Genomic DNA, 23,785 nt, shown 5'->3' on the forward strand with positions numbered 1-23,785 from the left:
ACTTTATCTGGACAGTGAGTACTTACTAAGATCCTTTCCAGGTCTCTGTTAGAAGATGTCCGCCTCCCCCACCCCCACAATTCTCAACTATGAAGAAACAGAGGATTCAATCCCTTTTCTGTTTCGATTAGTGACATAATTGGTACATTGTTAGTATTCTCACAAAGACATGCGTGTTGCCCAAATTACTACTCTCCACTCCTCCCGTATTTTTTCCCACATTCAGTTGTCAACATGTCATGTTGGCCATGCCTGACTCTTACCTCCACTTCCGTTGAAATACAGGAACCACGAGGGCAGAGATTTCTTGGGGTAAAGTGGAGGAGGTCTAGTCTATATGGTTCAGTCTGAATCCTCCAAGTCTAAACAGCATCTGGAGGGCACCTAGGTGGCTCAGATGGTTGAGCATCTGACTTAGGCTCAGGTCGTGATCTCACGGTCCCACCTCAGGCTCGCTGATGTCAGCCTGTCAGTGCAGAGCCCGCTTCAGATCCTCTGTCCCCCTCTCTCTGCCCCTCCCCTGCCTGCATTCTTCAAAATAAATAAATAAATAAATAAATAAATAAATAAATATTTAAACAGTGTCTGATACATAGTTCTCAAGACGGACTTGAATAAATGAATGCATTTTTAAGTCAGAGTTAACAATATTTTTTTTTTTTTAATTTTTTTAATGTTTTTATTTATTTCTAGGAGAGAGACAGCATGAGTAGGGGAGGGTCAGAGAGAGAGGGAGACACAGACTCCGAAACAGGCTCCAGGCTCTGAGCTGGCAGTCAGCACAGAGCCCGACGCGGGGCTCGAACCCACGAACCGCGAGATAATGACCTAAGCGAAAGTCGGACGCTCAACCGACTAAGCCACCCAGGCGCCCCCAGAGTTAACAATATTAACATTTTACTAGTGAGAGAGGAGGATCTATTTAGCTTTTCACCTTTGTACCCACATGGTTAAATACGACAGCTTAATGGATTTATCCCAGACCTCTTTTCCTGTGGTGCGTCACCCCTAACAAAGCTAGATCCTTCCATCACGCCATGCCCTGTTCTTGCAGGTGCTTACTCTAGGTAATCCAGATGTTGCTCATGATGAAACAAGGACTCCGGAATGCTATCCATCATGAGTGCTCAAGTAAACAAAGAGAACACCTTCCCCCCCCGCCCCCGACTTTGGTATTTCAAATACAGTATTATTGCCTGACATTTTCTCAAGCTGTATCCTGTTTTGTAATGTTTTGAAAACTGGAGGGAACACTCATAAAATAAGACTTGAACGTCAGCAAGAGTACTATAGTTCGCACTTTCTGGGAACTGGTTTTTATTCATGTTTTTAGCAGGGATGTTTTTAGAGTGCTTCTCTGAAATTACTTATGCCATTGACAGATAACTACTGCTTTCATCTTTAAAGAAACACAGGTTTTTTTTTTAAATGTTTGTTTATTTTGAGAGAGCGTGCACATGTGTATGTGTGTGTGTGCACACCTGTGCGGGGTTCGGCAGAGAGAGAAAGGAAGAGAGAATCTCAAGCAGGCTCCGCGTTGTTGGCACCAAGCTCAACGTGGGGCTTGATCTCACAAACCTCGAGATCATGACCTGAGCCAAAACCAAGAGTCAGAAGCTTAACCGACTGAGCACCCAGGCGCCCCACGTTTATTTTTTTTTTAGTAATTAACAACTAACCTATATAGGGAAGAATTTCTTCTTCTAACTGTATTCAAGTCTGAAAGTGCAATGAACCTTTATTATTCCTTATAGCTTGAAAAATGGTGATCAGGGTATGGGGTATGAGGAAAGGAGTAGGGCTTTTGGTTTTTATGCTCAGTTTATTCTAGGGAACAGTAACATGGGTATGCTGCTTTAGTCACTTTTTTCTGTGTCACCTTGAGTTGAATGTATCCCCTTATCTCACTGATCACCAATTTTCATATGTAAAATGAGCATCCTCAGCCATCTCCGAAATTCTAGGACTGAGTAACATCAGTATTGCCAGTAATATAAGCATTGAAAAACAAATGATGAGTTAGCCCTTGAAGACACCCAAGTGACCTTGGGCAGGTGGGAATCTACCTGGTAATTTCATTGTGCCTTTTTGTGAAAACACTTTTTCTTTTTTGTCACATCTTTTTTTTTCATTTTTTATAATGTTTATTTATTTTTGAGAGAGAGGGAGAGACAGAAAGAAAGAGGAGGGACAGAAAAAGGGAGACACAGAATCCACAGCAGGCTCCAGGCTCTGAGGTGTCAGCACAGAACCCGATGCGGGACTCGATCCCATGAACGGTGAGGACCCACCAACCCATGACCTGAGCCAAAGTTGGACGCTTAACCGACTGAGCCACCCAGCCGCCCCTTTTTTGTCAGATCTTAAAAGGCATCTTCTAGGTTTGGGGTGCCTGGCTGGGCCGGTTGGTGGAGTATATCACCAACTCTTGATAGATCACTCTAGATCACTCTTGATCTTGGGGTTTTACTTTCGAACCCCATGTTGCATGTAGGGATTACTTAAAAATTTAAAAATATTTAAAAAAAAGTCTGCTTTTAGGTTTGAAGTTTTAATTTCATGAACAAACAGTTCAAGAGGGGAAAATCTATTCAAGAAAGTCTCAATAGATAACCATTTAGGTACAAAACAAAGATACGTAGCTTCATAAATGGGGCCACATGGTAACCTATCTCTCCCCCTGTATGGAAGATTGAAATTATGTAATAGGATTGGTTATGGCCCCATTGGGTGAAAGATAGTGATGAATTCCATATCTACTTGTCCTGAAGATGGGCATTCAACCTTAAGTTACTGCAAAGACTTAACTATAAAGAGCTGTAGGTTTGAGCCTGGTCCAGTCCGCTAAGCAGGGTGGATGTTGTGTTCTTTTTGAGGAAGCAGGTAGGTGAGACGGCCTATAGTATGATCCTTTCCCTTGGAGGGATGGAAGTGGCCTAAGGTTAATGGTTCTTTGCACAAAAGCCATAATGGAAACATTAAATTATTTTAGCCATTTCATTTATTGAATGACAACCTTTTAGATGTTTTCTCAAAGACTAACTCATTTTTTTTTTTAATGTTTATTTCTAGGAGAGAGAGAGAGAGAGAGACAGTGTGAGCAGGGGAGGGTCAGAGAGAGAGGGAGTCACAGACTGAAACAGGCTCCAGGCTCTGAGCTGGCAGTCAGCACAGAGCCCGATGCGGGGCTCGAACCCACGAACCGCGAGATCATGACCTAAGCGAAAGTCGGACGTTTAACCAACTAAGCCACCCAGGCACCCCAAGACTAACTCATTTTTAAAACAGTTCGAATTTAGGAAGGAGCATGGGACTCTGGATTTGGGGGTCATGAGTGTGAGCTGCATGTTGGGTATAGAGATGATACACAAACTTTAAAAAATTAAAACAGTTCCAATGTTACCTAATATAGTGGCCCCCAAATGGTTCCAGCAAAGATATATTCTAGAGCACAATGTCCCTATGTTATATAACTAAGGAAGTTGGTAACTTCCAGAAGATACAGTCTCTGGGTTTAAACCCTGTAATATTTTAGCCTATCCATTGAATCTTATTCCTGAATTCCACACTTGGAATTTTTACCAACTGCTTTTGCAGCTGAAGTGCTCATATAGTGTGACACTAACAATGTATGCAGTAGTTGTTTTGGGTGAAGAGCAATATATGCAAGATTTCATTAATTGAATCAACTGGTTGCTCTAACGTGTCTTAACATGGACACACAGCGTTTAGACTGACAGACCAGCACAAGGCAGTTTTCCTGCTGTATCGGTGTACAAGGGCTGCCCTAATAAAATAGTACAGAACAGGTGGCCTAAACAGAAGTTTATCTATCTTCTCACAACTCTAGAGGCTGTGAAGTCCAAGTTCAAGTTGTCAGCAGGTGCAGTTTCCCTGAGGCCTCTCCTTGGCTTGCGGATGGCTACCTTGTGGCTGGGTCCAGTCTTCCCCTGTGGAGGCACAGCCCTGGCTTCTGTGTGTCTCATTCTCCTTTTATCAGGAGGCCCGTCAGGATGGATTTGGCCCATGAAAGGGGTCTCTCTGACATAATCACCTCTCTAAATATAGGCGCAGTCTGATGTGCTGGGGGTTTCGGGCTTCAACATGTGAATTTACAGAGGGCACAGTTCAGTCCAGAATGCCTGCCTGCATGATTGAATTAACTGCAAAATCTGGTTTAGTGGCCTTAGTGAAAAGCGAATTAGAGGTGATCTAGACCAGGCTTCTGCACCCATATGGGCGGCTTCTCTGGTTAGACACACATTTCGAGAGTTTCTCCATAACTGGAAGCCAGTTACTCCATTGCAGGGGAAACCACTCTCGAGAGCCCTACAACTGCTCTTCTCCTGTTCCCAGGGCTGCCTTATGGAACTACCTAGAACGAACTCACCTCCTTTTTCCACATGGTGGCCCTCTAAGTATTTGAAAACATTTATCCTGTCTTTCCTTTAATCTTTTCTTCTTGAGGCAAAACATTTTCAGAGAAAATAAGCTGTCTCACATTGAAAGAAAAATGCCAGCCCGTATTATATATTTCGAGAATGAATGTGCTTAATGGAAACTGGCCAAGCATAACTGGGTCTCAATGTCAATATTCCCACTTTTTAAGAATAGTTTGTTTCTCAGCCTCTTTAAAACATGAGAACCAAATAAATTTAAAGAAAGGGGGCGCCTGGGTGGCTCAGTCGGTTAAGCGTCTGACTTCGGCTCAGGTCATGATCTCAAGGTTTGTAGGTTCGAGCCCTGCTTTGGGCTCTGTGCTGACAGCTAGCTCAGAGCCTGGAGCCTGTTTCAGATTCTGTATCTCTCTCTCTCTCTGACCCTCCCTTGCTCACGCTCACTGTCTCTCTCTCTCTCTCTCTCAGAAATAAATTTTAAGAAATCTAAAAAAATTTTAATAAAACGTCCAAACCTAGTTTGCTTTACACCAAGTATGATGAGCTGAAAGACTTGAGTGGAGAAGAGATAAGTACATTGATGGAGAAGCATATAAAGGAGGCTCATTACCAAGGGTGTTGCTAAATGAGCTAAAGCCAAATAGAGTGAGGAAAATGTCCATATCAAGTTGTCTCTTTGGCATTCACTCTGTGACCATAAGCACACAGCCTTGCACGACTTGATGCAGTAGCTAAAGATGACAGTAAGATGATCTCCACTTTTCAAATAATTGCCTGTCACAAATACAAGAAAGATACTTTAGTTTGTCCATTGGTAGCTTTCTGCAGAGTGGCCTCACCGTCTAAGCTCAGTGAATGAACTTTTTATAAATGAGCACATTTTTTTCTCACGTCTGTCAAATTTTGGCCTCAAACATCCACCAGGTATGTTCATTTCCATTCATTAACTCAAACCTATAGGACTATGTCAGTGTCTTGATACCTGTACCACTGTTGGAATCTGCTGCTTCATCCCTCGGGTGCCTTAAAAGTTTGTTAAGGCCTTCTGTAAATCGTGCAATAAGGGATCTCCATGTGAATCCATGTATTCAACATGCTGGGTTCTTCTGAGTTCTTTCAGTCGAGAAACCCATGGCCTTCACCTCCGGGAAATTATTTCATCCATTCTCCTCTTTTTCTTGGTTGTCTTTTTGGAATTACTCTTCTTCAGATTTTAGACCCTCTAGAATGGTCCTAATCAAAACCTTTTCTTCCCCCTATTATTTATCTCTTTGTAGTTGGCTCTATTTTCTGGGAAAATGTCCTAAAGACTAGATTTCATTTTGTTATTTTTGTTTTTAATTTCTAAGAACTGATTTTTTTCTAAACAATTCATTTTTGAAGTGTCCTGTTTTTTCTTGGCTGCAGTATCTCTCTGAGGATTTCTTTGAAAGTTTATTTCTCTGCATAGCCTCTCTCTTCCAAATTCCTTTTTTTTTTTTTTTTTGTCTTTTATAATAGGTGTTTTTGTTACATGTCTGATTCGGGGGGCTGGTTTGTCATATTTAAAAATTGTTTGGGACTTGTGTTACTGGGACAATGTGACCATCCCCGGAAGGTGATCTGGTTGATCTTAACATCTCTTTTCTTGGGCTGGTCAAATTCCCCCAAGAGGACTCTTGTTTTCTGGAGTGTTCAGTCTCATCTCTGGAGCCTAGCAAGGGAGAGAGTCTGGGAGCCGGATGCATGAACTCTACTTGGATTTCAGGAGAGTGGGCTTTGGGGTACCTGCTACCCCCACCTCCCAGACTCCGTTGCACTCCAGTCACCTCTGGGACAGATGAGCGAAGAGTGTCTGACTAGGCACAATGTGGGAGGAGACACCTAGGGTCTTTTTTGTTTCAAATAAAAATTTTTTTAATTGTGGTAAAACACACGTAACAAAATTTGCCATCCTAACCACTTTTAGGCACCCCGGTGGGTGGCATTCAGTACTGCCGTCACCACCGTCCATGTCCAGAACCTTTTTCATCTTGCAAAACTGAACCTCTGTACATAAAAAACAACTTCTGGGCTGCCTGGGTGGCTCAGTCAGTTAAGCGACAGACTTCAGCTCTGGTTGGGATCGGCTCTCCGCTGTCAGCACAGAGCCTGCTTTGAATCCCCTCTCCCTCTCTCTCTGCTGCTCTCGCCCTCTCAAAAATAAATGTTAAAAAAAATTTTTTTAAAAGCCCACAACCTTCCATTTCCGTCTCCCCCTAGCTCTTGGCATCCACCATTCTTTCTGTGTTTGAATTTAACTACTCCTGGTCCCTCATATAAGTGGGGTCTGTGCTCGTGTGACTGGCTTATTTCACTATTAGCGTATGGTCTCCAAGGTTTAGCTGAGTTGTAATAATGTGACAGGGTTCTTGTCCTTTTTAAGGCTGAATAAATCCATTGTGTGTATATATCATTTGGTATTGGTTCATCCATCCATGTCTTGGGTCTTTTAACCAGTCTGAAGCTTTTAAAGGCAATTTCTATAGCATAAACTGAGTTACTTTTTCCAGGGCTCGTCTAGGACTCAGGTGTATTGAAGTGGTCAAACCAGCTACCACAGCACATTTCTTATCTTTTCTGTCTTTTCCTGACCTGGGAGTTTATGCATTAAATCTTGGTGAACCAGGAGTATGTTTTCTGGACAGAGTAGAAGTTAAACATGCCATCATCCAGAATTTACTCTTTGTCTAGGCAGTAAGTTTTACATTGACTTAAAAAAAATTATATGCTTTTAACTCTCACACTCTAGATTTGTAGAAAAAGTCATCTTTGTAACTAGATTGTAATTCATGTCACTAGAGATTAAGTGTATTTCACCTGCAAGTGTCAATTTTTGCTTCGCATTTATTTTTGAAGCCAATCTAAATATACTAGTAAGTTGACCTTTTAGGTAAAAAAAATTATCTAAAGCACTTTTTCATTGTATATGATTACGGTTAAAGTTGGTGGGAAAAATAATAGATTAAAACATTAATTCAAATATATCAACAAATTGAGAGATGACAAAAAAACAGGTGTACCAACTAAATCCATCAATGGGAGTTTAATTCCTTGCCTCATAGAGGCCACCGGGAACCCATCTGTCATCCAGCCAAGTTAGGTTTATGTAAGTGCTAAACCAAAGGAGGATTCCTGCATGGAAGTCTCGGTAATGGGGAGGTAGAAGATTTGGGCTAATGCTAGATAATTCTAGAAGAGTGGAAAGGGTCAACTCTAAATTGGACACTGAAGTAGTGAGGGCAGTTCTGTGATTGGGGAATCTTGGTAATTTCTGGCCAGAAGACTAGGAGATTAAAAGCAGGATAGGATTGTCCTTGGAAAAGTGGCAGAAAGAGGGGAATATTCAGAATGTTTGTACTTTCAGAGCTGCGCGCCAGCTACATAACACTTGACATTTTGCTAATCCTATTTGAGTTGTGCTTTGTGAGTGAAATACATACTGGGTTTCAAAGACTGAGTACAAAAAAAAAAAAAGGATGTAAAATACCTCATTAATAATTTTTCATATTGGGGCACCTGGGTGGCTCAGTCAGTTAAGCATCTGACTTCAGCTTAGGGCATGATCACATTGTTCGTGGGTTTGAGCCCCCCAATGGGCTCTGTGCTGACAGCTCAGAGCCTGGAGCCTGCTTCAGATTCTGTATCTCCCTCTCTCTGACCCTCCCCTGCTCATGCTATCTCTCTCTCTCTCTCAGAAATAAATAAAACATTAAAAAAAATTTTTTTTTCATATTGAGTACCGTTTGCCATAATATTATGTTGATATTGGGTTAAATAAAACATAATAAAATTAACCTCAATTTTTAAAATTCATTTTGCTGTGGCTGTTAGAAAATTTGAAGTTGTATGTGTTGATTGCTTGGGGAGTTCACCCCGTGATTCAGGAGGACAGGTGTGGAATGCCAGTGGGTGCTGGTGGGAGGGGTAGGGGGGGCAGAGGGCAACCATTATTGTTCCGAGCCTACCTTCAACTTGTCCCCCTGGCCGCCTCTCCCCCAATCCCTTGACTCCTTGTGGATTGAGACTTCAGGCAAATTAAGACCCTTTCTGGAAAAGCTGGAAGAGAAGATGGTAGAGCGACGACTTCTAGCACAGGATGATGCTTCTCTTACTAGCATGCATAACTGATGAAAAAGGAGCATTCTTGCTTTCCAGAAATATTTTTCAAAGAATTCGTTAAAATGAGGCTTATCTATGTTGAAGGCAGTATTTCAACCTTGTTTTCATTATCACTCCAGAAAGGGATCTTTTTAGATCTTTTCCTAATGCAAGCCCTAAAATTTGAATAGCATAGATGTATTGTATTTCAGTTCATATTATCTATCTATCTATCTATCTATCTATCTATCATCTATCATCTATCTATCTTTTTACTTATCTAGGCTTCATACACACATAGCTTCCTCTTCATGAACCAGTTTTCTTCCCATAGGAAGCAATGTCATCCTTGTTGAGAAATACATGGTTTAAAGTGAGCTAATAGCTAACATTTATTCTGCTTCTAAAATATATCAATAGTGCTGGTGTTAACCTCAGAGTAACATTACTTTGGGTGACATATTTATTCTCCCATCCGTTGAAGCCCAGAGACTTAAACACTTTGCCCCTAGCCATGTGGCTAACAGAGTCAGAGCTAGAAGCCAGCTTTTCAGACTTTGGAATCTTCTTTTGGACAATCCCAAAGACAGAGATATTCAGACTTAAGATGAATGGAGGGTTTGAACACAAGGTCCTCAGGAAATAATCGATTCCTATTCGTGTATCTGACCAGATCTGGTAGGAAGGCACGTTTTTCTTATTTCATAATTTGTAAAAGATCACACTCAAAATTTAATCTGCTTTTAGCTTGCTAATTTATATGTTCCAGTGACTGGAGAGTCGAAGATCAGGATCATTTAGACCACTGTGCATTTTTTTTATAGAATATCAGGAGTATTGCTCTAAGATTCAAGGTCTGGGAGTGCTGTCCAGCCCAGAACCAGGTAGCTAATGGGCTTGCATTCTAACCATAAAAGCAACGAAGTTGTGGAAGATTTATAAAATGTAAGAAAATATTAGATAGAGATTGCCCATAATTCCACTGTGGTTGGCTTTTGTTATTTTTCTTTCTGGGTTTTCTTCCTCAGCCTCAGGTACATATGCATTTTATTTTATTATTTTCTTTTGGTACATACGCATTTTAAAAAGCAAAATTGTGGGGCACCTGGATGGCTCAGTCTGTTAAACCTCTGACTCTCAATTTCGGCTCAAGTCATGATCTCAGGGTCATGAGATTGAGCCCTGAGTGGGCTTAAGATTCTCTCTCTCCCCCTTTGCTCTGCTCCTGCTCATGTCCGAGCTCGCTCTCTCTCTCTCAAAAATACATACATACATAATAAAAAGCAAAATTGAGATTATATTCAATATATGATTTATATCCTGCTTTTATCCTGAATAAAAGTGTGAACTTAGATGTTGACATAGCCGTTTTCCTTATCAACTACTTCAAATATATCGTTTTTGCCAAATATTCTGCCAAAGGGATGAATTTTCCTACCATTTTCCTAGTGGGAGAACATATCGGCTCTTTATTGTACATCCCAAGCGGTAAACATTCTCAAACATAAATCCGTATCTCTCATTTGGTGTAGACAACATTCCCTTTGAGGAACTATTCAGATTATGTTGGGGACTTTGAGTCAGAATAATCACGTCTATCTAAACATGTCCAATTCATCTAGACCATAAAATTCAATTCGCTGGTGTCTGTCTGGGCATATAGCACGGGGACAGAGCCCAGGAGAACCTACCCATCCTGCATGTGACTTGCCAGTGTCATTGAGAGTGTCTGTGTTCCTCTCTTTCTGCACTTTTGAGCTCATCCTTACATGACCTTGAAGCCTTTTAAAGGAATCACAGCGGTGAACACACTCCCTTTGATTCCACCGGCCCGCTTCCAGCCAGAGGAAAAGAGACTCATGGATTTTCGGTTGATTTTCCTCCAAGTTACTGCCACCTTGGGAAGGCAGGGAAAGGGGGTGGGGGGAACCCAGGTTTGGCGTCCATCTCCCCATTCCCCTACTTCTCATATTTGGGTTTAATACTCCAGCGTCTTGGAGACAGTGAGGGAATCTAGTATCGGTGCTCATTCTGGTGTATGCACCCCTGTCCCCTCCCTCTCAGGAAAGGGGCGTCCTTACAGTGTCCTTATGCGGGCTGTTGTCTGCTGGGCCTACCCCCCTAACTCGCCCCTCCCCCCCAGACCGAGGCCTCTTGAGTTCCCGACCTGGGTCCTGGCTTTGTGTGATGCGCTCCTGGGCTGACCACTGTTCCCACCTTTAATCCTCTCCGCCTTTGGCTTCTGATGCCACTATCTCGTTGATTGCCTCTAATCTCTGTCCATACTCCATCCTTTTTCAGATTCCTCCTCCTCAGGGTTCCAGACCTTTCTTATTTTGCATCCATTGTTTCATTATGATGATCTCATAGTTTTGCTCGGCTTCAGCTGCCTTCCCTTTGCTGCACAGGCATCTTTTAGTTAGTGCGTGATGTGACTTTTGTCACCTGGCTCCCTGTGGTCACCACCGTTTCCGTGTGTTTTACTTCTAGAGTATCTTCCTCCTTGGCATGACTGCCCTGCTACCTCTTTTAAATCACAGTTCAGGGGCGTCTGGGTGGCTCAGTCGGTTGAGCGTCCGACTTCGGCTCAGGTCATGATCTCGCAGTTTGTGGGTTTGAGCCCCGTGTCAGGCTCTGTGCTGACAGCTAGCTCAGAGCCTGGAGCCTGCTTCGGATTCTGTATCTCCCTCGCTCCCTGACCCTCCTCGGCTCACGCTGTGTCTCTTTCTCTCTCTCAGAAATAAATAAAACATTAAAAAAAATTTTAAATCACAGTTCAAATTAAATGTCACCAGCTCTGCTCCAAAGTCTCCAGTGGGTCCTTGGAGCCTTCCAAATTAATACAAAATTCTTAAAGGAAGGAAGGAAGGAAGGAAGGAAGGAAGGAAGGAAGGAAGGTAGGAAGGAAGGAAGGAAGGAAGGAAGGAAGGAAGGAAGGAAGGAAGGAAGAAAACTTGGATCAGATATAATTCATATAGCATGCAGTTGGCCCATATAAAGTATAGATTTTGGTGGCTTTTAGTATATTCATGGATTGTACCACCAGCACCACCATGAATTTTAGAACATTTCCATCCTTTCCTAAAGCACCTCCAAGCCTGTCTGCAGTCAGTCCCTCTCGCCCGCCCCTCCCCCACACCACCCCGCCAGTTCTGGGCAACCACTAGCTCACTTTCTGTCAATTTGGCCCTTCTGGATATTTCATATAAATGGAATTAGAGGCACCAGGTTGGCTTAGTCAGTTGCTGAGTGTCTGACTCTTGATTTTGGCTCAGGTCATGATCCCAGGGTTATGGGATCGGGCCCCACGTTGGGCTCTGCGCTGAGCATGAGCCTGCTTGAGATTCACTTTCTCCCTCCCTCTGCCTCTCTCCCCAGCTGAGTCCCCCCCAAATAAAAAATAAATAAATTATAGGAATTTATATGTCAATATGTGCTCTTTGGTGACTGGTTTCTTTTACTTAGCAATTGTTTCATTATTTATCCATGTTATAGCATGTATACTTAAGTCCTTTTTATTGCTGGCTAACCTGCTATTGCATGATACACCTAATTTAGTTTTCCGCCATGCACCAGTTGATGGATATTTAGGTTGCTTCTAGTTTGAGCTACTCTGAATAATGCTGTTATCCGTGTTCCAGTACAAGTTTTTGTGGAGATACAGGTGTTCGTCTCTCTCAGGAATATGTCTAGGAGTAGAGTTGCTGGGTCATATGGTAAATCTATGTTTAACGTTGTGAAGAATTTCTAGACCGTTTTCCAAAGCAGCTATGCCATTTTACATTTCCACTAGCAATGTATGAAGGTTCTGATTTCTCCATTCCTTGTTATCGTCCATCTTTTTTATTATAGCCAATCTAGTGGGTGCAAATTGGATCTCAGTGTGGTTTTGTTTGGCATTTTCCTTTTTTTTTTTTTTTTTCTAGGAGAGAGAGAGAGAGCGCGAGCGTGAGCAGGGGAGGGTCAGAGAGAGAGGGAGTCACAGACTGAAACAGGCTCCAGGCTCTGAGCTGGCAGTCAGCACAGATGTTTGGCATTTTCCTAATGGCTAATGATGTGAGTGCCTTTTCATGTGCTCATTGACCATTTGTGTATGTTCTTTAGAGAAATGTCTACTTAGATCCTTGCCCAATTTTTTAAATTGGGTTATTTGTTACAAAGCTATTGAGCTGTCATTCAAATTCATAAGCCTCAAATAAGAATTTCTCGTTCCCATTTCAGTTACCATCTCTGTCCCAATCTTGCATTGGTCTCACCATGTACTCTGAACTTGAAGCTATAAGGAACTCACTCATAATTTACCGTCATGTTCTTCTTGCCTTTGCTCATGGGGCTCCCTCTGTGGGGACTGTCTTCCTCTGTGCCCCGGGCAGAACTGTTCCCTTCACACATCGTGTGCTGTCAGAGGCAAGCTCAGATCGTTTCTGAAGTGAGCTGCATTAGAGTGTGCCCACTTCTGCCTCCGGATGTGTCTGCCACCAGATGACCTCCCCAAGGCCAAGGATAATAATCTAATTGTATCCTTGGGTGCACAGCATACTTAACAGAGAGCAAGACTGTGGCAAATAATTTGTTGAACGAACCATGAAGATTTGGGAAAAAACCTTTTCTGTCCGCCACCTGTGTGTGCTATGGTGAGCATCTGCCCATCATTTGTGCTTTGGGTGATGATCTCCTCCTCTATAATTTTGCTTTAATAAAAACAGGGAATGGACGTGATAACAAAAGAAAGTTTGCCGCATTGTATGCTGACCCTAGGTCTGATCTTTACTCCTGCTTGCATACTGATTGATGACTTTTCTTTGTAAATGCAGACACACCGAGGCTTAGCCAGCAGCTGCGACACACGCCCTGTCCTTGATTACTCTTTGGGGTGGAGATCAAAGGAAAACTATCTGCTGAGAGAGTCAACAACTTGCCACCTGATCCTTTGCTCTGCCTTGAGGTTTTAACTACTTCTATAAGAATATCAGATTAGATGTGTCCGTCTTTACCAATTTCTTTTCTTTTCTTTTTTTTTTTACAAATAGTTTATTGTCAAATTAGTTTCCACATAACACTCAGTGCTCATCCCCACAAGTGTCCTCCTCCATGCCCATCCCCCCCTCCCCCCCCCCCTCCATCAGTCCTCAGTTTTTGTCAGCATTCAAGAGTCTCTCATGGTTTGCCTCTCTCCCTTTCCCCCACCATTTCCGCCCTTCTTCTCCCCCTTGTTACTCCGTCAAGTTCCTCCTAATCCTCCTATACGTGCAAACATATGATATTTGTCCTTCTCTGCCTTACCAATTTCTTAAAAAGAAAAAAGTTTAACAAAATTACACAGCAGTACATTTATCATGTTTTTTTTACATTTTTTATTTATTTTTGAGAGGGGGAGGGGCAGGAGAGGGGTAAACAGAGGATCCAAAGCGGGCTTTGCACTGACTGCAGACAGCCCGATGTGGGCCTTGAACTCACAAACTGAGATCATGACCTGAGCTGAAGTCGGACGCCCAAGGGCCTGAGCCACCCGGGACGCCCCTACATTTATCTTTGTAAATGTTGTTTGGGGCCTTAAATTTGCAACTGGTGAAGTTTCTTCCAGTCCAGCTCAGGGGAGCAGCTGTTGCTTGTCCTTGTGTTAGAATTTACACTTCCAGGAAGGAAAGGAGCTGGGAGCATAGTTAAGCAAGGTCAGAATCAACAGACGTACCCGGAAGTGGGACATGTGTATTTCAGAGGTGGCAGATGATGGCCATGTGCTGTCCCCAACAGCCAGTGCTGAGAAGCGAGACAATAACTGAGACCCAGGTGCCTGAGGTAGCTGGGGCATCTGGGACAGTTCAGGAAGGGGGTGTGGGCTCCCCGGGGGGTGGGGGCATCAATCCACAGTTTGGACTGATACACATGCTTAGGAAGGCTGTAGACCAGTCATTTAATGCAGACCACCAATGCAGCCTCCAGAGTCTCTTTTATCCATAATCTGTACAGCCAGGACTCGCTGGGGTGGGGAGAGGGGAGACACGCAGAGCTGCCCTGACCCCACCCCTTAGCTGTGTGGACTAGAGAAGGACCATTCCACCAGCGGTATTTCACACACACCAGACCCAATAATTGAAGCTCTTTGCGAACCCCAGTTAAGAGTCCTCTAGGAAAGATGAAAGGTTAAAAGGTGGCTTGCTGTGGGAATCCGATCCCAGCCGTTAGGACAAGATGCTCATCACTCCCTGTTCGCACGGGCACTGAACGGCCAGGCTGGGTGTTTGCTGGACTAGGAGAGAGAAACCCCGTCAGTGGAGGCTGAAGCTGATTTTTGTTAACAGGGTCTGATTGCTAAAAACGTTAACTCTGCTGGGTTTAGGCCTGACCCTGGTGCATTGTGCCACCTGGTGGCCAGAAAAGCAGCTGGGTCCCAGCATCCCTGTGCTCCGCTTTTTCCTGACTCTTCTCTTTACTGTGCCCACTCTGGTCCATCCCAGGCCTCTCTGCCCCCCAGCCAGCAAAACGAACAAGATCGGAGCTTCTCCGTCTGAAGAGAAGAGCAATAGTAAACCTTTCTTTTGTTTGCTTAGAGGAAGAGCCTGTAGTAATGGGGCCAGGCCGGCAAAGCATGCAGTGGTAAATAGTTACAAGGGTGAAAAGGAGACAAAACCAGGGAGCCCACACAGACCTACCCGAACAGGAAATTGGCGTATAAAAGAGTGTGAGAATTGTAAGACCTGCTTATCACTTATGTTGCTTTTATATAGAACATTCTAAAGTTTCAGGGAGAAAAATTTAAGAATTCAGGGCTGCCTGAAATGTTCAGAATTTTTAATGTATGTTCCGAGCGATTTCCATGCCGTGTGCTGGTACACCAGAGATAGGAGACTGTCTATATTTTGGAATATGGCATCGTTTGATCTAAAAATTTAGTTAACTTCTATCATAAAAATAAAATACAGACCTATTGCTCAAGTTTCTGGGCTTTTTAAAAGTTGCTCCGATCCAGCGTTGGGGACACAGTTTGCCTTGTAACAGCCCCTCTCAAAGACCAAGAAATGGGACAGCCGAGGTCAGCTGCCATTCCCAGATCAGTGCACCTTGTGTGTGTCAAGCATGGTGAAAATATAAAATACTCCAGGTGCTAAAAAGCGAACGGTGTTTTGCACCTCATCGGCCTTCACACAAGCAAGGAATCCGGACGCGCGATAAAAAATGGCACTAGGTGTAGCATCTGTGCGTTATGTGCCTTAAGCAAGGCTAAAAGCCGAGACACAGAAGTAGTAAATCAGGCGCCAGGAATGAAGTAACGGTTCAGATAAAATGTTGCTGACTCTGGGTTATTCATCCCAGCAACTTTTAAACCCTCCCTGGGTCGCTCTGCGGAGCCTCACTGACCATTAACGGAGACCAGCCCCGGGGAGGGCTTCTCTGCTTTAAAATGAAACACATGACGCCCGCGCGCGGTGCCAAGTCCCCAGTCCCCGAGCGCAGGGGGCGGGGCCGGGCCGCTGGGTGGGCGGCCGGGGGTGGGTCCTCCTATAATTAGCCTGCGAAATGCATCCCCCGTCCCTTTTCGCCGAGGCTCGGAAGGCACCTTTAATTCCCCCTAATCCTCTGAGGGTGGCTTGGCGGTTGCTCCTTTCTGATCGCAGCGAGTCTGCACGGGGCTGGCAAGACCTGGGGGTGCGTCGGCCCACCGCCAGAGGGGCCCGGGACCAGCTGCTCGCTCTCGTCTGGAGGCGCGCTGGTAAATATGCTGGGGGTGCTCACCATCACAGGTAAGGGGGGCCCGGCTGTCCTGCTCCGCCTCCGTGGCAGCTGGAGTGCGTGCGTTCTTCCCTCTACCCCGCGTTTGGGTGGAGGGTTTCGAGGTCCGCGGCTGAACACACCGAGTGGAAAGTGGCAAACAGAAATGAATGCTAATCAGAAGAGCCTTCGCTTGGGGCGCCTGGGTGGCTCAGTTGGTTGAGCGTCCGACTTCAGCTCAGGTCATGATCTCACGGTTGGTGGGTTCGAGCCCCGCGTCGGGCTCTGTGCTGACAGCTCAGATCCTGGAGCCTGTTTCAGATTCTGTATCTCCCTCTCTCTCTGACCCTCCCCTGCTCACACTGTCTCTCTCTCTCTCAGAAATAAATAAAACATTTAAAAAATTAAAAAATAAAAAAAAAGTAGAGCCTTCGCTTTGGCTCACCAAGAACGCAACACAGCCAGCGTTTTCTTCTCTGCGGGAGCCTTCCTGAGTGTACTTAGGGGGGACTCTGAATGTGGTTTTCTAGGGGCGGAAGAACAGCACCAACTGGGGAGACACGTGGTAGATTGGGGTGAATTGGAAAAATAGGTTGTGAAAGCCTAAGCACTTGTAGCCATACAGAAGTAAATTCATGGTTTTGAGAAATCATGGTATTCGGGATTTTGACCTGCTTATTAGAAACCTTCAGTAAAGGTGTACTTAGCAATGGGAGGAGGGGGGTCGGAGTCTAAAATGTTAGCTCTGATTTAAATGGTGTTTTAATGAACACATAGTATAAAATTGATGACTAGCAGGTAACACCATTTAGGGACTCACACTAAAAATGTATGTTTTAAAAACATGCTTTCTAGAAATCCAGTTGTGAATATGAGTTGTAATACGTAATTCCCATCTCTGGCAAATGAGTTACATATATCAGACTTGGAGAAAGTACTGACCGCTTTTCTAATTTGTATTTATTTGATCATTACTATAGCCTGACTCCTCAGAAACCTGCCTGTTTTCTCCTTCTCCCTCCCTTTACAACTCATCAGGAAGAATAAACTCCCAGTTGCTAATTTAGATTTCTAAGACCCGCTTTTTTCTAGCTATCTAAGACCACTCACCAAATCTACACATTTTCTTAAAAGTGCAGTATAGAATTTCTAGACTTCACATTTTTCGCAATATAATTGCTTCTGCAAAGCCTGGTTCTTCGGTGGAATTTTAAATGACTGTGAAAGTTCAGCAAAACTAAAAATATCTCTCACTTCCTATAGATTAGCTTGTTTACTTTGAGATTTCCTTAGTATTCCCTCAAGTTAATGCCATAAGCCTTTCTACCATTTCTATAGCATGGAAGTTTACGAGATACCTAAGGTCTATCATTAAACAGACTATACAAAATAAAATAAATTGGAAACAAAGTCTTTAATTTTTTCCAGCTCATTACTTTTTTTATGAATGAAACCTAGAGATGCCAAACCCCAGGAGAGGCTTCCTGGGAGTGTGGTTTGTGGGGTGTCACAGCTGGGGAGTGGGGTGCTATGATTAGTACTTTCTTCTGGGTGCTTTTTGTGTATGGCACAATCACTGGTATATTTACTAGTTGGTTTATCACATGGCGAGTTTCTAATGGGAAAGGAAGGAGTTTCTTTTTCGAAGTAATTAATAGCTAACAAACTTGGGGTACATGTAGGGCTTCTAAAAATTGGTTCAGATAATGGCAATTGACAGGCAAATGAACATAAATAATTGGGAAGCTTCGAGCAATTGGATCAATTACCTTCTGAGTTTAAATTCTATTATCATGTTGGTATAGAGGATGTGGCAAAATATGGTACTTTTTTTCCTGGTAATAAGATAGTGCACAGAAATTCTTACCTCCGAAAATTTAACAGCCAATAAACATTTTGTGATGGAAGAAGTAGAAATAACAGGGAGTTTGAACTGTTTTTTTTTTTCCTTTAAAAGTTAACCTGATAAGGAAGATTTACAGCGACTAGTCTTTAGTTGGTCAGAATCTTGAACAGCAATGAAGGCTTTTAAAACTGCCATTAAGTATCAGATTACTCATCTAAATAACGTGAAAGAGAGTTATTCTAGTCATCTTTAGTACCACGTTACACACGGAGCATTTAAATTTCACAATGAACAGGAAGGGATCAGACTGATAATATATTTACGCTTAGAAATGAGTTTCCTTTTCTGGAAGCAGGGAAAAGCCCCCCCTTATGGGCTATTATTCTCCCCTCTGGCCATACACAGACCAGTGAAATGAGGGAAGCAGAACTTGAATTATAAAATGATTGCATATTCACATTATATACTTTCTCTTTCTTGATATCTTACCCTCAACACCACATGAGCAATCCCTCGCTTAAAAACTAGAAAATAGGGGATGACTAGCTGGCTCAGTCAGAAGAGCATTCAACTCTTGATCTCAGCGTTGTAAGTTCAAGCCCCATGGTAGGTATAGAGATGACTTAAATAAATCTTTTTTAAAAACTTGGAAAATAAGTGATCAGATACAATGATGATGGGAGTGTCTTCTCCCCCACCAGCCTATTGACGGTATGCCAGAAAAAGAAATGCTTTTTGCATCTCAATAGATACTTTGAAAATATCTTCCCTATTTGTTCTAAATCAAGCCCATATTGAGACTAAGGGTAGATTTTCATGAGGAATTAGGGCAGCATTGCTCTTTATCTCTAAGTAAACTGGAGAAGGAAGAATCCCAACATTTGTGCAAGTTCTAGATGATTTATAATGCCTGTCTCTATGCAGATCATTTTACAAGAGAAGGAAGGAGAAGCCTCCACAGGGCTGCTTCTGTCTCCCATGAGACAGAGAAGCTGTCAAGAGACTCGGGAGATATTAAAATGAGTCCCCTCACAACTGTTAGAGTCACACCCGCCACCTGCTAACTGCCCGCTCTGTGTGGCCATTATCTTTATGCCCTGTAATAATCCTGCACAGAGTGGTTGTTTAACCCTCTTTTTAAGATGAAAAGTAAGTTTTTCTTGGTGTTCAATAGCGACTAAGAAGCACAGCTATAGAGTACCTTGTAAAGAACCTCTTGGAGTGCCTGGGTGGCTCAGTCGGTTGGGCGACCGACTTCGGCTCAGGTCATGAGTTTGAGCCCCGCATCAGGCTCTGTGCTGACAGCTAGCTCAGAGCCTGGAGACTTTCGGATTCTGTGTCTCCCTCTCTCTGACCCTCCCCTGCTCATGCTGTCTCTCTCTCTGTCTCAGAAGTAAATAAAACATTAAAAAATTAAAAAAAGAAAAAGAACCTCTTTCTCATTGGGTGAGGGCTGTTCATACTGGTTCAGTGGCGCCCCTGTTCACATCTCCTGATGTACAAGGGACCTTTGAACATCAGAACATCACTGCTGAAGCCAAGGCCAGTGATGAGCGTCACCTGTACGCCTCCTGTGTGGGGTTTTGCCTCTCTGAGGTTTTTTTTTTTTTAAATATTTTTATTTATTTCTAGGAGAGAGAGAGACAGCGTGAGCAGGGAAGGGTCAGAGAGAGAGGGAGTCACAGACTGAAACAGGCTCCAGGCTCTGAGCTGGCAGTCAGCACAGAGCCCGACGCGGGGCACGAACCCACGAACCGCGAGATCATGACCTGAGCGAAAGTCGGACGCTTAACCGACTAAGCCACCCAGGCGCCCCATTGCCTCTCTGAGTATTAATCCCAGTTAAACATCTCCCCTTTGAGGGTCCGTGGTTAATCAGCATTAGAACAAGGGGAGTTGGGGTGTGTAGGATATCAGGGATGGATTTAGAATGTAGAGAATTTCTGGAAAGAATCCAGGACAATGCTGCAAATCGCAGGAGAAAGTTAAGCAGATCCAGATGTCAGCAGCCAGCAGGCCGAATGTGCCTGGGGAAGGGAGTGCACTGGTTACACTAAACGTAAAAAGTTAATGTTGTAACTTTTGCAATATTGCATTTTCTCTGACAAAAGAAAACAAAATAGTTGTGCCAGGGAAGTTTGAGAGCTATGTTTGGATAAAAGCGTTAAGAATTTGCAATGTGTAAGACTTTTTTTCCTTTAAAACTCTAAAGTACAAGGAACAAGTTATACTTTTATGTCTTGATCTTTTAAGTATTTGGAAGAGCGAGAAGAGCCTCGGCAGGTTTTGGGTCCTGGAACTGTTTATTGCATATGTGGACACGGGGGGTGGGGTGTCTGTGTGGAGCACAGCATCCACAGTAATACTAAGACTTTTGGGAGAGGGGATCATGTCCCTTTTGAAACTTGGGAAGTTGGGGGATTATGACACTTTCACAAGGAAAATGTACATTTGCCCATGCGCGATACGGATCTCGTGTGATTGATTTCATAAAATTGGGATTGACCACTGGACATTTATCTGGAGACTAAACATCGTTTAGTAGAAAGTAACACCTAAAAGCTATAATCATTGTCTACCAAAGCAGGTTTCTATATATGAAATGCTTTCAAGTCTTAGTTTTTTTTTTTTCTTTTAACTTTTTAAAGTTTATTTATTTTGAGAGAGAGCGTGAGTGGGGAAGGGTCAGAGAGACAGAGAGAGAGAGAATCAGAAGCAGGCCCTGACTGTCAGCTTGGAGCCTGGTGTGGGGACTGATCTCATGAACCATGAGATCATGACCTGAGCCTAAATCTAGAGTCTGCCACTTAACCAACTGAGCCACTCCGGCACACCCAAGTTTTCATTCCTTGAGGCATCATTACAAAGATACTTTTCATATATCCATACATTTGTTTGACTTCATTAGTATTCCATGGTCCATAGGTGTTTTTGGTTTAACCTTGAAAGAGCTTATAATGACATTTTATAGAATATTAAGAAATACATAATTATTATAGCTCCGTTATGTTTTCCCATATTGTAGTAAAGAGAATGGCTTATGCTTTTAAAAATGAAAATTATAGGGGCGCCTGGGTGGCTTAGTCGGTTGAGCGTCCGACTTTCGCTTAGGTCATGATCTCGCGGTTCGTGGGTTCGAGCCCCGCGTCGGGCTCTGTGCTGACTGCCAGCTCGGAGCCTGGAGCCTGTTTCAGTCTGTGACTCCCTCTCTCTCTGACCCTCCCCTGTTCACGCTGTCTCTCTCTCTCTCCTAGAAATAAATAAAACATTTAAAAAAAAAATTAAAAAAAAATAAAAATGAAAATTATAGTTACGGGTGTTTGTTCCAGAAAATGAGTACTACTGGATGTCACATCTCTTCTCCATTTCACTGTCTGCACTTTTCAAGGGTATTGTTTCATCTGTCTTAGAGAAAGAGAAGACAGACACAAAGCTTACCCGAAGTCTGTGCTGGTAGGACAGCTTCCAGAAGCTAAACTGGTAATTTCTTTTGTGTCCAGCCTTTATATACTGTGTCGGTTCACCCTAGGATTTTCCTTCTAGGGCATATTCAGAAAATTAAGTGCATGAAAGCACCTGGTACATCATTTTTTTAAAGTTTATTTATTTTGAGAGGCGGGGGGTGGGGGGGGGGAGAGAAAGGGTGAGAGAGAGAATCCCAAGCAGGATCCACCCTGTCAGTGCAGAGCCAGACTCCTGGCCCAAACCCATGAATCATGAGATCATGACCTGCGCCTCAATCAAGAGTTAGATGCTTAACTGCCTGAACCACCCAGGCGTCCCATGTACATCATTTTTATTTTTATTTTCTTAATATTTTTATTTTTTAAATTTATTTATTTTGAGAGAGAGCGAGCGCACAGGGGAGAGGCAGCGAGGGATGGAAAGAGACAATCCCAAGCAGATCCCATGCTGTTAACTCAGAGCCCAGTGCAGGGGTGAGTCTCACAAATCGTGAGATCGTGACCTGAGCCAAAATGAACATCAAGAGCCAGATGTTTAACCGACTGAGCCACTCAGGTGCCCCATCATTTTTGTCTTATTTTTTTTTCCATCCCCCACCCCTCACCTCTGGCCCCAGAGACCCCGGCCTCCATTATTTTTAAACTCATCTTTTACAGGGCACCTGGGCTGGCTCTGTCAGAGGAGCATGTGACTCTTAATCCTGCTTCATAAATTCAAGCCCCAAGTTAGGTTTTGGGGATTTCTAAAAAAAAAAAAAAAAAAATTTTTTTTTTTTAAAAACAAGTCATCCTGGGGCACCTGCGTGGCTCAGTCCATTAAGCGTCCCATTTCAGCTCAGGTCATGATCTCACAGTTTATAAGTTCGAGCTCTGCCTTGGACTCTGTGCTGACAGCTCAGAGCCTGGAGCCTGCTTCGGATTCTGTGTCCCCCTCCTTCTCTGCCCCTCCGCCTTTCACACTCTATCTCTCTCCTTAAAAAATAAACATTCAAAGATGAATAAAATGTTTAAGAAAATTTTTTTTAAAAGGGGCATCTGGGTGGCTCAGTCATTTGGGCGTCCGACTTTGTCTTAGGTCACGATCTCACAGTCCATGGGTTTGAGCCCCATACCAGGTTGTGAGCTGACAGCTCAGAGTCTGGAGCCTGCTTTGGATTCTGTGTCTCCCTCTCTCTCTGCCCCTCCCCTGCTCATGCTCTGTCTCTGTCTCAAAAATGAATAAAATGTTTAAAAATTTTTAAAAAACATTAAAAAATTTTTTTAATCATCCTTTGCACTTCTGCTGTAACGTTTTCAACATATGCACAGTCTCACTCGGGCAGATGATTAGAGTCTGTCTCCTGCCAGACAAAGGGAATAGAAATTGTATGGTTTCTGTGGTAATGCTTATTTGAGAAGCAAGGCTTCTATGATGATGTTCCCACTGATGGTCGATGTGGGAAACATGTCAACAGAAACCGTGTACCAGGTAGGGGCGCCTGGGTGGCTTAGTCGGTTAAGCGTCCGACTTTCGCTTGGGTCGTGATCTCGCGGTTTGTGGGTTCGGGCCCCGCGTCGGGCTCTGTGCTGACTGTCAGCTCAGAGCCTGGAGCTTGTTTCAGTCTGTGACTCCGTCTCTCTCTGACCCTCCCCTGCTCACGCTGTCTCTCTCTCTCTCCTAGAAATAAAAACATTAAAAAAAAAAAATTAAAAAAAAAAAAAGAAACTGTGTACCAGGTAAGATGGTGTGAAGCATGGTTCTCGTGTGTGTGTGTGTGTGTGTGTGTGTGTGTGTGTGTGGACCGTGGCAAGCATGGTAGTCTTTCCTTGCCCTTCTGAGTGGCTGTGAGGTGGGGAGGGAACCAGCCTGTGCCAACTCTCCCTCCTGGAGGCTTTTCCAGTCGACACATTGACCAGCTTCCTCTCCAAGCCTTTTTGTGGCCTTTGATGCCAGGTAAGGCTGCGGGCGGGGTTTCTAGCCCAGTCCCCTCAGCAGCAGACAAGTGAGCACTGTGTTAGGACTTTATGGGCATTTGAGAAACTCGCTGGATTAATAGCAGTTGTTTTCAAAGTGGATCATTTGGATAATTCATCCCCCCCCCCCCCATGAGTGACACATGTCGTATCAGAAGGCCTTCTCGCAAACTAGTTCCTGGGGAAGGACTTTTGGGTACCAAGAATGTGTATCCTCCAAGACCACAAACCTAAAGCAGAGAATACTGTACGGAGCTGATGGGTTGAAAGTTTACAGCAGAGGATGTTTTGAGGTC

The 23,785-nt window shown here is 43.6% G+C and overlaps 1 protein-coding gene across 1 annotated transcript in view; it reads left to right on the plus strand.

The window, feature by feature from the left end:
* AKAP12 (A-kinase anchoring protein 12) overlaps window positions 1–23,785 on the plus strand; it is a 101,580-nt gene that overhangs the window by 59,108 nt on the left and 18,687 nt on the right. The window lies entirely within an intron of this gene.

Source organism: Hyaena hyaena, unplaced genomic scaffold (assembly GCF_003009895.1).
Source record: "Hyaena hyaena isolate Hyena2069 unplaced genomic scaffold, ASM300989v1 scaffold_184, whole genome shotgun sequence".
Lineage (NCBI taxonomy): Eukaryota > Metazoa > Chordata > Mammalia > Carnivora > Hyaenidae > Hyaena > Hyaena hyaena.